The sequence below is a fragment of the Triticum aestivum genome, chromosome 4A (genome assembly GCF_018294505.1).
Source record: "Triticum aestivum cultivar Chinese Spring chromosome 4A, IWGSC CS RefSeq v2.1, whole genome shotgun sequence".
In the NCBI taxonomy this organism is placed as follows: Eukaryota; Viridiplantae; Streptophyta; class Magnoliopsida; order Poales; family Poaceae; genus Triticum; species Triticum aestivum.
In genome coordinates, this window is record NC_057803.1 from 278,860,093 (window position 1) to 278,873,587 (window position 13,495).

Sequence of the window (13,495 nt, forward strand, 5' to 3'; positions counted from 1 at the left end):
TTTGATAACTTAGGTGAGTACTTGGACTGCAGCTAAGCCTCCGAGTGGAAGTCCGGCTTACCACTCGGTAGGAATTTTATATCTTAGGCGAGCACTGGGCTGCAGCTAAGCCTCCGAGTGAGAGGTTTGCTCTTCACTCGGTAGGATTTTGATAACTTAGGCGAGTGCTTGGACTGCGGCTAAGCCCCCGAGTGAGAGGTTTGCTCTTCACTCGGTAGGATTTCGATAACTTAGGCGAGTTCTTGGACTGCAGCTAAGCCCCCCGAGTGAGAGGTTTGCTCTTCACTCGGTAGGATTTTTTACAAACTTAGACGAGCACAGGGCTGCAGCTAAGCCCCCGAGTGGAAGTCCGGCTTACCACTCGGTAGGATTTCGATAACTTAGGCGAAACGGATTCGCAGCTAAGCCTCCGAGTGGGAGTCTGGCTCATCACTCGGTAGGATTTTTACAAACTTAGGCGAAACGGATTCGCGGCTAAGTCACCCACTGAGGGGGAATTTTATTGGACAAAAATAAAAAGTGATGAAAATTATGGAGGAACTATGACACTATTATTTTGAGGTCCATGAACTACAAAAGTACTTTATTGCAACTCATCCGAGTGATAAACCTTAAGTGTAAAATGGGCGGAGTAGTTCCGCGTTCCAAGCTCGGGGCTCGTCGATATTATGCTCGACGTTGTAAAGACGGTACGCCCCGTTGTGGAGAACCTTGGTGACGATGAAGGGACCTTCCCAAGAAGGAGCAAGCTTGTGTGGTTTGTGCTGATCCACTCGGAGAACCAAATCTCCTTCCTGGAAGGCTCGACCTCTCACATTTCTGGCGTGGAGACGACGCAAATCTTGTTGGTAGATGGTCGACCGGATCAGAGCCATCTCCCTTTCTTCCTCTAAAAGGTCGACTGCGTCCTGCCGCGCTTGTTCAGCCTCTGCTTCGTTGTAGATTTCAACTCGAGGAGCATTGTGGAGAAGATCACTCGGCAAGACTGCTTCAGCTCCGTAGACCAAGAAGAATGGAGTTCTTCCGGTCGACCGATTAGGTGTGGTCCGCAGTCCCCAAAGCACTGAGGGAAGTTCGTCGACCCAAGCTCCAGCTGCATGCTTGAGATCACGCATCAGTCGGGGTTTCAATCCCTTGAGAATCAGGCCATTGGCTCGCTCTGCTTGTCCATTCGACTGCGGATGGGCGACTGAAGCGTAGTCGACCCGTGTGCCTTGAGAGTTACAGAAATCTCTGAATTCCTCCGAGTCAAAGTTCGACCCATTATTTGTAATGATACTGTGCGGGACTCCATATCTGAATATTAGTTCCCTGATGAAGCTAACAGCAGTACCGGCGTCAAGGTTCTTGATTGGTTTAGCCTCAATCCACTTGGTGAACTTGTCGACTGCCACCAGTACATGCGTGAAGCCACTTCGCCCTGTTCTCAAAGGACCGACCATGTCCAACCCCCATACCGCGAAAGGCCAGACGAGTGGGATGGTCTTCAGAGCTGATGCAGGCTTGTGCGACATATTCGAGTAGAACTGACATCCCTCACACTTATCCACTATCTCCTTTGCCATCTCATTCGCCTTTGGCCAGTAAAATCCGGCTCGGTATGCTTTGGCCACGATGGTCCGAGAGGACGCATGATGACCACAGGTCCCCGAGTGGATATCATTGAGGATGAGTCGACCTTCTTCTGGTGTTATGCACTTCTGACCAACTCCAGTCGCGCTTTCTCTGTATAATTGTCCTTTGATTACGGTAAAGGCCTTAGATCGACGGACGATCTGTCGAGCCTCTTCCTCATCCTCCGGAAGCTCTTTTCTCGGGATATACGCGATATATGGAACTGTCTAGTCGGGAATGACCACCAAGACCTCCATGATCAAGTCGACCACCGCTGGGACTTCAACCTCAGTCGGATCTGTGGCACTCTTGGGCTGTGGAGCTTCTTCGGTGAAAGGATCTTCTTTGACTGACGGAGTGTGTATATGCTCCAAGAACACACCACTCGGAATGGCTTCCCTCTTGGAACCTATCTTTGCTAGATCATCAGCTGCTTGATTTTTCAGTCGGGGTATATGATGGAGCTCCAACCCCTCGAACTTCTTTTCCAGCTTCCTCACTGCACTGCAGTATCCAGTCATGGCTGGGCTTCTCACGTCCCACTCCTTCATCACTTGGTTGACCACTAAATCCGAGTCGCCATAGACCATCAGGCGACGGACGCCGAGTGAAATGGCCATGCGCAACCCATATAAGAGGGCCTCATATTCTGCCTCATTGTTGGAGGAATCAAAGTGAATCTGGAGCACATATCTGAGCTTATCTCCTCTGGGGGAAACCAGGACAACCCCAGCACCGGAACCATTCAACATCTTAGATCCATCAAAGAACATGGTCCAATGCTCCGAGTGAACTTCAGTCGGCTGCTGCTGTTCAATCCACTCGGCGAGGAAATCTGCTATTGCCTGGGACTTAATGGCTTTATTTGCCTCAAACTTGATATCAAGGGGAAGAAGTTCAATCGCCCATTTAGCCACTCGACCAGTTGCATCTCTGTTGTGCAAAATCTCTGATAGTGGAGCGTCGCTGACGACTGTGATGGAATGATCAGAGAAATAATGAGCAACCTTCTTTGTGGTCATGTATATTCCATACACAAGCTTCTGATAATGAGGATATCTCTGCTTGGATGGAGTCAAGACTTCAGACAAATAATACACTGGGCGCTGAACTTTGAGAGCTTTTCCTTCTTCTTCCCGCTCGACCGTTAGCACAGTACTGACAACTTGTCCTGTGGCTGCGATATAGAGCAACAGAGGCTCTTTGCTGATTGGAGCAGCAAGCACCGGCTGGGTGGAGAGCAGAGCTTTTAGCTCGGCAAATGCTGCATCAGCTTCTGAAGTCCACTCGAACTTGTCTGCCTTCTTCATCAGTCGGTAAAGAGGCAATGCCTTTTCACCGAGTCGTGAGATGAATCGACTTAATGCGGCCAAGCATCCAGTAAGCTTCTGGACATCGTGCACTCGCACAGGGCGTTTCATTCGGAGAATAGTGCCGATCTTCTCTGGATTAGCGTCGATTCCTCGTTCGGAAACGAGAAAACCGAGTAACTTGCCACCAGGAACTCCAAATGTGCACTTTGATGGATTGAGCTTGATATCATACCTTCTGAGGTTGGCAAATGTTTCAGCAAGATCAGCGAGCAGGTCGGAACCTTTTCGTGACTTGACAACGATATCATCCATATATGCTTCCACATTCCGACTGATTTGAGTGAGTAGACACTTCTGAATCATTCGCATAAATGTGGCTCCGGCATTCTTGAGGCCGAACGGCATGGTGATATAGCAGAAGCACCCGAATGGAGTGATGAAAGCTGTTTTTACCTCGTCGGGTCCGTACAGACGGATCTGGTGGTACCCGGAATAGGCATCTAGAAAAGATAATCTCTCGCATCTCGCGGTCGAGTCAACAATTTGATCTATGCGAGGGAGAGGAAAATGATCTTTCGGGCAGGCCCGGTTGATGTGCTTGAAATCAATGCACATTCGGAGCGACTTGTCCTTCTTAGGAACCATGACGACATTAGCGAGCCACTCGGAGTGGTATATCTCTTGGATAAATCCTGCTGCCAACAGTCGAGCCACTTCCTCACCAATGGCTTTTCTCTTCTGGACGGCGGACCGCCGAAGATGCTCTTTGACTGGTTTTGCAGATGAGTCGACTCTTAGGCGATGCTCAGCCAGTCCCCTGGGAACACCTGGCATGTCAGCGGGCTTCCATGCAAAAATGTCCCAGTTCTCACGGAGGAACTGGATGAGCGCTTCTTCCTATTTTGGGTCGAGTGTTGTGGAGATGTGGGTCGGAGCTGCATCGGGGTCGGTCGGGTGAATGTGAACAGGCTTCGTCTCACCGGACGACTGAAACACAGACTCTGTGGCAGGTTTCTTGGATCGCAGCAAGTCACTCGGATCTGCGTTTTGCTTGTATTCCTCGAACTCGACCGCTGTCACCTGGGAATCGGCAATCTTTGAGCCCTTCTGAAAGCACTCTTCTGCCTTTTTCCGATCACCGGTGACAGTGATCACTCCTTTGGGGCCGGGCATCTTCAATTTGAGGTACACGTAACATGGTCGAGCCATGAACCGTGCGTAAGCTGGTCTCCCCAAAATGGCATGATATGCACTCTGAAAATCCATGACCTCAAACGTCAACTTTTCTTTGCGAAAATGTTTCGAATCACCAAACACCACATCCAGAGCTATTTGGCCGAGTGACTCGGCTTTCTTCCCTGGTATAACTCCATGAAAGCTCATGTTACTGGTGCTCAGTCGGGACATCGGAATGCCCATTCCTTTCAGTGTGTCTGCATACAACAAATTCAGCCCGCTTCCACCGTCCATCAGCACTTTTGTCAGTCGAGTGCCTTCGACGACTGGATCGACCACCAAAGCTTGCCTCCCAGGGGTGGCAATATGAGTCGGGTGATCAGATTGGTCGAATGTGATGGGTATTTGGGACCATTTCAGATAATTTGCTTTTGCTGGGGCAACCATGTTCACCTCTCGGTTAATGACTTTCAATCGACTCTTGCTTTCCACATCTGCAAAGATCATCAGAGTGGAGTTGATATGCGGATATCCTTCCTCACTGTCCTCCTTGTCTTCGGCCTTGTCCGACTCCTTCTCCTTGTCCTTAGACTGTTTTCCCTGAAACTGCTGGATCAGGAGTTGACATTGGCGAGTGGTATGCTTCGGGTAGATGATATTCCCCTCTTCGTCTTTCTTCGTGTGGATGTGACACGGCATATCCATCACGTCGTTCCCTTCTTTATCCTTCACCTTCTTAGGGTTCCAGGATCCTTTTGGTTTCCCTTTAAACTTTCCTTGAGTCACGGCCAGAGCCTCTCCAGGAGCTGCCGGTTCAGCCTTCCGCTTCTGTTTCCGACTGGTGTTTCCTTTTTCCGACTGACTCGGCTTGTGCTTGCCGCTTCGGAGTCGGTCTTCTTCTTCACCGTTGGCGTACTTGGTAGCAATCTCCATCATCCGACTCAAGGTCATGTCACCGGTTCGACCAAACTTCAAACTCAATTCTCTGTTCTTGACGCCATCTTTAAAGGCGCAGACTGCCTGATGATCAGACACATTCTCCACAATATGGTGCAAAGTGATCCATCTCTGAATGTACTCTCTGAGAGTCTCATTGGTCTTCTGCACGCAGACTTGCAACTTTGTCAGTCCAGCTGGTCACTTGCAAGTTCCTTCAAACGTTCGGGACAGATCTTCCCAAGTGTAAATGCTGCTAGGAGGCAATTGAGTCAACCATGCCCTGGCAGAACCTTCCAGCATGAGAGGCAAATGCTTCATGGCCACCTCATCGTTCCCACCACCAATCTGAACTACCACTCGGTAGTCCTCGAGCCAAGTTTCAGGCTTAGACTCACCAGTGAACTTGCTGACTCATGTTGCCAACCTGAAATTGGGAGGGATAACTGCGGCTCTGATAGCCCTGCTGAAACATTCAGGACCAGAAACATGCACTCGACTGCTTGTGGGCGAATCTCTGTCGAGTCCACCTCGATGGGCTCTGTTCCGGTCGACCAAACCTTGCACGATAATGGATCGCGCGTCGAAGCCTGGTTCTCTGGGGTCGACTGGAACTCTTCGCCCCGCACTGAGCTGACGCCTGTCATCTTGCTGCCGAGGAGTGTAAGACCCACCCCTCGGAGGGGAATTGGGCACTCGACACCTATCATCTCGGTCGAGTCGGTCACCATATTGGTCTCGTCGATTCTCGCGCCCTTCACGCCGCGGAGGCGATCTGGGGCTGTGAGCCGACTGAACCGTATTCGCAGCGACGGATCGACTGTGAATTCTGTTGCGCGACTACGACACGGCTGAATTCTGATCTCCTGCTGCCCGGAGCAGATCCCTGATCTGCATCAAGCCTCTGCCAGCTTCCGACTGAGAAGGCTGGATAGACTCTGCTATACGGGTTGCAGCTGCTAAATTCTGGATTGGGGTTCGATATACCTGAGTCGGCGGGAAGAGTTGACGTCGACTGTTGTCGGGAACTCGTTGCCGCGCGCGCTCGTCGAGTGCTCGCTGAAGATTCTCCAGTCGAGTGCGTTCGGCCAAGTTGGCCAAACGTGCCTCCTCCAAGGCGCGAGCCTCGGGGGTTTCTCCTGTGATGGGTGTACGCAGGGCATCCACGTTCCTGCGGCGAAGTTCCTCTCTTTGCAGAGAGTCGAGTGGCTCGGGCTGGTACTCTTCGTGGTCTCGTGCGGGGTCGCCTCCGTCGCCTGCTCCACCATCACGGGCGAAGCCAGGGGACTGCGGGGCCCGTCGACCATCAGGATTTCCGCCGCAGGATCACTGCTATCGCACTCGGATGCAGTCTCCACGGAGCCAGTCGACAGATCGAACAAGCCGTAGAGAGATTCGTCGGGCTCGATTGCCGCAACATGAGAGGTGGCCGTCTGGCGAGCCACCGCGTGCCTCACCCACCGCTGAAGCCTCGACCGGCCCGAGCGCTTGCGCTGGCGGGAGACCGGGAGGGTGGACGATGGAGGAGTCGACCGATACGGGGTCGACGGTTGCCGCAGCAGAACGCCGCGGACACATGCGCGAAAATGCGTCGCACCGCGGACGGGGAGCGCATCAACGTCGAGTGGAGCCTCCTGGAGCCAGGCGGAGTCGTCGGCGATGAAGGTGAGAGCGCCGAGACGGATCTCTCGACCCTCGACCAAAACTCCAGCAGCCACCATCATGAAAGTACTCGGAAGAATCGCAACTTCTCCACAAAATCGCTAAAACACCTGCCCCATGGTGGGCGCCAACTGTCGTGGTTCTAAGCCTGACAGTAGAGTGGGGGTAGGTATGGAGAGGCAAGGTCCTAGCTATGGAGAGGTTGTAAACACAAGGGATGTACGAGTTCAGGCCCTTCTCGGAAGAAGTAATAGCCCTACGTCTCGGAGCCCGGAGGCGGTCGAGTGGATTATGTGTATATGAGTTACAAGGTGCCGAACCCCTCTACCTGTGGAGGGGGTGGCTTATATAGAGTGCGCCAGGACCCCAGCCAGCCCACGTAGGAGAGGGTTTAAGGTGAGTTAAGTCTGGGGCGTTACTGGTAACGCCCCACATAAAGTGTCTTTACTATCATAAAGTCTACTTAATTACAGGCCGTTGCAGTGCAGAGTGCCTCTTGACCTTCTGGTGGTCGAGTGAGTCTTCGTGGTCGAGTCCTTCAAGTCAGTCGAGTGAGTCCCTCATTGGTCGACTGGAAGGTGACCTCTTCTAAGGGTGTCCTTTGGCAAGGTACTTAGATCAGGTCCGTGACCCTACCCTAGGTACATGACCCCATCAGCAGGGTCAACGCAACTGGACCCAGGACATACGGCTTTGATTTATTTTTCATTTTGTTTTGAGTGGGTTTTATGTAAATTTATAGGGTTGTGTTTGGTAATTTTTAAAAACTACTATTTGATAACAAACTTGGTGGTTCACTCCAGAGTTCTCCTTTGCTGCTCGGGAAAAAAGAACTTTGGTTTTGGGGTACACACGGTGACAGAGAACTTTGGTTTGCAGCTCACTTCGGTTTCCCCTAGCAGCTCACTTTGGTTTTACTTGCCTACGGTGCAGTGCAGTTCGTTGCAGCTCCCTCCAAATGTTAAAATTTCAGGGTGCACACGATGCTGGATAAAAAACAAAAACAAGCAAAAAATAGTGTGGTTCACTTGCCTTATCCTAGCGGTCCACTCGCCTCGTCCTCGAAGTGCGGAAGAATTTCCAAAATTAAAAAGAAAACAAAAAATGTGTGTGGTTCATTTTGCAGTGTGTTTGGTCCTTGGATATGGTCCATTTTTGAGAGTGATGTTGTTCACTTGCCCCAAATATGAAAATGCAAAAAGTTTAGCGAAACAACAAGATGGTAATGCGGTTCACTTTGATATATGGCACGGCTCATTTGCCCTAGTCTCCGCGGTCCACTCTCGTTCATAAAAAAAGTAAGAAAAAAAGACAACAAAACACGTATGAGAAAATTTACATCCAGCAAAAGAAATTATGCAGCTCGCTTGTGAAAGGGCATTTCCCTACTTTATGTTTTGGATGATGATGACAACCCTTTGTGGTCTAAACGTGTGCTATATGTTTCAGGTTCTCGATGCTTAGGCTTACATCGGATTGCTATTACCTCTCGAAGGAAAAGATCGAAGACGTGTCCTCTACGTTTTTATTTTCTTTGGTCGTAGAGTACCCGTACTATCAAGAGGGAATCCTCATTAGGAAGCTCTGGGGGAATCAGTTCACGTACACTTTTCTCACCCTCTCTTTGCCTTCCTCAGATGTGTGAGAGTGAGAGTTTTCCTTGTCTCTTCCCCTCTTTCCTGCTCACTGTTTCTGCCCAGCGGTTGTACCGCTCTCTGGAGCGGTTGTACCGCTGGGTCTTGTCGCTCACCAGCTTTTGCTCGAGCGGTTGTACCGCTGCCTCCGGGTGGTGGTACCGCCACCATGCTCTGCAACAGCTAGGGCGGTGGTTCCGTCCATGTACCGCTCAAGTACCGCTCTCGCCTCTGGTTTGATGTTGTTCTTGGGCGGTAGTGGCCCGGTTGGTCCAGTCGTTCCTCGATGACCGGTACCACCGGTGGTCCGAGCGGTTCTTCCGCTCAGAACTTAGTCGCCCAAGAGCTCAAGGCCATGCGGTTGTTCCGGCCAGGCACCGCCCAAGTACCGGTCAAGCCCCTGTTTTGATGCGGTGGTTGTGCGGTAGCCAGGCGGTTAGTCCGGTTATCTTTCTTAGCCGGTACTACCACCCGCCTGTCCGGTTGTACCGCTTGGTAGGGTTCTGCTGTTACACCGTGAGTCCCGATTGTACCGGGACGAGGACCGGTTGTACCGCTGCAGTGCAAAAACGCAGTAACGGTTGGATTTGTGGGGAGACTACTTAAGGGGGCTTCTCCCACCTACCACTTCTACCTTTGACCTCTCTCACTCCACCATTGATGCCCTTCAAGCTCTCTTGCCCGATCTCTCTCTCTAGCCACTCAAACTTGTTGATTTGCTAGGGATTGAAGGAGGAGACCTAGATCTACACTTCCACCAAAGGATATTTGGTTCCCCCATACTTTCTTGTGTGGATTTTGTTACTCTTGGGTGTTTGAGCACCCTAGACGGTTGAGGTCACCTCGGAGCCATATTCCATTGTGGTGAAGCTTCGTGGTTTTGTTGGGAGCCTCCAATTAAGTTGTGGAGAGAGCCCCAACCTTGTTTGTAAAGGTTCGGTAGCCGCCTTCAAAGGCACCAATAGTGGAATCACGGCATCTCGCATTGTGTGAGGGCGTGAGGAGAATACGGTGGCCCTAGTGGCTTCTTGGGGAGCATTGTGCCTCCACACCGCTCCAACGGAGACGTACTTCCTCTCAAAGGGAAGGAACTTCGGCAACACATCCTCGTCTCCACCGTCTCCACTCTTGGTTATCTCGTGCCTTTATTTAAGCAAGCTTACTTGTTTCATATCTCTTGCTTGCTTGTGTACCTATCCTCGTTGCATCATATAGGTTGCTCACCTAGTTGCATTTCTAGACAACCTATTTTGATGCAAAGTTTAACTTGTTAAAGAAAAGCTAAAAATTGTTAGTTGCCTATTCACCCCCCCCTCTAGTCAACCATATCATTCCTTTCAATTGGTATCAGAACCTCATCTCTTTATTAAGGACTTTACCGTCCAAAGAGTATGGTTGATACCGTAGACGGTGTGGAGGAACACTCCGGTGTGAATCCGATCTCGTCTACGGGAGATGGGGGAACTTCAGTCTCTCGTGAGGAGTTCAATGTGGCCTTGGAGACATTGAAAACCTCCATGATGACCGAAGTCGAAAGCATGTTTACTAAATTTCTTGAGGGGCTTAAACTATCCACCGCACCGTTGAAAGTGGGTGATCCCACCAACAAGGTGACAGATGCTATCCCCGACAAGGGGGAAGCTAGTAGTGAAAAGGCTCCTTCTTCTAGTGGCAAGAATGGCACTGGCATCTTTGCCCATGTGGAACCACCACTTGTTTATGGTGGACCAGTTCCTTCCACTCATTTGAATCATGCCGGTCCTCCCCCTTAGATTGTGAAAAATGAGGATTTTGATTCTTGGGTTTACCGCTTTAAATGTCATTTAAATCATGTGAACACTAACCTTTGGAGAATCATTGAAGAAGGTTTCTATCCACATGATCCAAGCAACTTCACTCCTCGAGAAGTCGCGGACAATCAATTCAATGAGAATGCTCTCTTCATCATTCAAGATGCTATTCCACCCGAAGACCTACCTCATCTTCGTCCTTTCGCCTTGGCCAAAGATGCATGGCATTGTGTCGTGTCTCTCTACCAGGGAAGCGCAAGCATTCAATGCTCCAACTATGAAGTGGTACAAGATGAGGCCGATGAGTTTGCAATGAAGGAAGATGAAGAACCTCGTGAGCTCTATCGGAGAGTAACCAAACTCGCGGTCTCACTACGAGATCACGGGAGCAAGGACACGGATGACAATTGGATCAAGCGCAAATTCCTCAAGGCAATGATGCCCTATCACAAGGCCATGTCCTCCGTCATTCGTCAAAGACCAGACTTCCACACTTTAACCTCAAGCGAAGTGTTGGATGAGTTTGTGGCCATGAACATTTTGGACAAGACCGCCGACAATGCGGTGCTCCGTTCTCAATGGGCAAAGAAGCCTAACCTTGCATTGAAGGCCAAGCTCATAGTGGAAGACGAAGAAGAGGAAGAAGAGGAGAGCAACCCCGAAGATACGAAGTATGCATATCATGAACACATGGCACTTGCTTCAAGGCAATTTTGGAGCAAGAAAAACTCAAGGCCAAACTTTAGCAAAAACAACTCGAGTGGTACAAGGGGCAAGCAACGTGTAAGGACTTTCTACAATTGCGGCAACGTGAGTCATTTCGTTGCGGAATGTCCGTATGAGAAGAGGGAAGACAATGGTGGCAAACTCATCCGAAAGGACAAGGCCAAGTCGTTCCCCAACAAGAACAACTTTACCAAGAAGACTCATCCCAAGGCCTTGGTTGTGCAAGAATAGTACAATGAGGACGATGACGATGATGAAGATGATGAGTCGGTTGCCATGGCCTCCGTTGCCATTGCAACAATGTCACGGGTCTCTCTCTTCGACTCACCCAACGAGAGCATCACCGCCAAGTGCCTCATGGCTAAAGCCACCAACAAGGTAACCTCCAACATCAAAACTACCATCATTAATCATCCCTCCCCAACGGATAGCATTAATGAATTTGAGGGAGCTAATATGGAGGCTAATGAGTTTGAGGCCTTTATGGGCAAACTCAAGGGAAAATCCAAGAAGCACTTTATTGCTCTCTTGGAACAACTTGGTGAGGCCAATGACATGATCGAGGCTCACGAAGACACCATCTCTAAGATGGAAGGACATAGTCGTGACTATGCCGATGAGATTTTGGATCTTTCCAGTGCTCTTGAGGAAGAGCGTGGTCTTCGTTTGGCTCTTGAGGAGTCACACAACGTAGATCATGCTAAGTTAGAGAAAGATTATGATCATGCCCTCGTTGTTTCTCGTGTGCTAAATTCCGAGAAGGCCAAACTCGGGGTTGATCTTGCTAGACTCAAAGAGGAGTTTGATATACTTGACAACGCCCATAAGGCCTTGAAGGGTATTCACGCTAGTCTCAAGGAGTCTCATGATCAACTCCAAGTGAAGCTAACTAAGGAGAAAGCAACTTTTCCTCATATGGTTTTAATTGATAATGCAAATGCTACTAACCCGTGTTGTGAGCATATACATCTTGTTGAGGAAAATGCTAAGTTGAAGGAGCAACTTGAGAGAGGTCTTGCGACTTGCATACAAGGCAAGAAGAAACTCAACGATCTCTTGACCAACCAAAAGGGAGGTGTGGCCAAGGAAGGGGTTGGGTACGTCCCCGACTCCAAGAACAAGAAGAAGAATGACAAGACCAAACGGCCTCCTCCTCTCATGCAAACCTTTGTGAGGGAGGGAGAGAGTGCCCCCGAGGAGAAGAAGAAGAATAATGTCAAGAAGGGCAATGTCACCCCTCCCAACAAAGCCGGCGATTTTAATCCTTCTTATGTGTTATGCCGTGCTAGTGATGGGCATGTTTATGCCAAATTTGTTGGTTCTCTTCATGAATACATTGAATGGTCTATTTGGGTTCCTAAGACCCTTGTTACTAACATCAAAGGACCCATTACAAAATGGGTACCTAAAACCAAGCATTGATCTCTTGTAGGTGTTTGCTTCCGGTGGTGGATCATGGTTGCTTGATAGCGGAGCTACAAATCATATGACCGGAAGCAAGGACTTGGTGGTGGACGTGCACAAGGTTCCATCTATGCCCACCAATGTCGAGTGGGGTGATGCCTCATCTTCTAAGGTATTGGGACTTGGCAAGGTGGTCATCTCTCATGATCTCACGATCGAGAAGGTCATGCTTGTTGAGTCCCTTGCATACAATTTACTCTCCGTTCGTCAACTTGCAATCATGGGCTTTGCCACTTTCTTTGATATCGATACCGTGGCCCTCTTGTGGAGCAAGACTCTTAAAGTAGCCTTTGTTGGGCATGTCGAGAACGGTCTATATGTGATTAACTTTTCGGAGCGACCCACTAAGACCGCGACATGCCTAATGGCTAAAGTTGATGTGGGATGGCTTTGGCATCGCCGTTTAGCCCATGTCAATATGAGATCTTTGCAAAGTCTCCTCAAGGGGGGCCATGTCCATGGACTAACGAATGTTAGTTTTGCTAAAGATCGTGCTTGCAGTGCCTGTATCGAAGGAAAGCTATATGAGAAGGCTCACCCTCCCACGAATATCATTTATTCAAAGAGGCCTTTGGAGTTCCTTCACATGGATCTCTTTGGGCCTCCATCCTTCGATAGTCTTGGAGGTAGGAAGTATTGCTTGGTGATTGTGGATGACTACTCAAGGTACACGTGGGTGTATTTCTTCAAGAGGAAGAGCGAGACCCAACAAACCGTCATTGACTTTGCAAATGAAGCACAACGTCAACACAATGCAAAGATCTTGACAATAAGAAGTGACAACGGCACCGAGTTCAAGAACTACACCTTGGATGAATTTCTTAGTGATGAGGGAATCAAGCATCAATATTCCGCACCATACACCCCTCAACAAAACGGTGTTGCGAAAAGGAAGAACCGGACGTTGATGGATGCGGCAAGGACCATGATGGCGGAGTTCAAGTCTCCGTACAACTTTTGGGCCGAAGCCATCAACACCGCATGTCATGCATCCAATCGGCTCTACCTCTGCAAGGGCTTGAACAAGACTCCATATGATATACTCACCGGTAACAAGCCCAACCTCAAGTACTTCCAGGTGTTCGGGTGTAAGTGTTTCATTCTCAAGAAAGGTGTTCGGTTGTCTAAATTTGAGGCTAGAGCTCATGAGGGCATATTTGTTGGTTATGCTACAAACTCT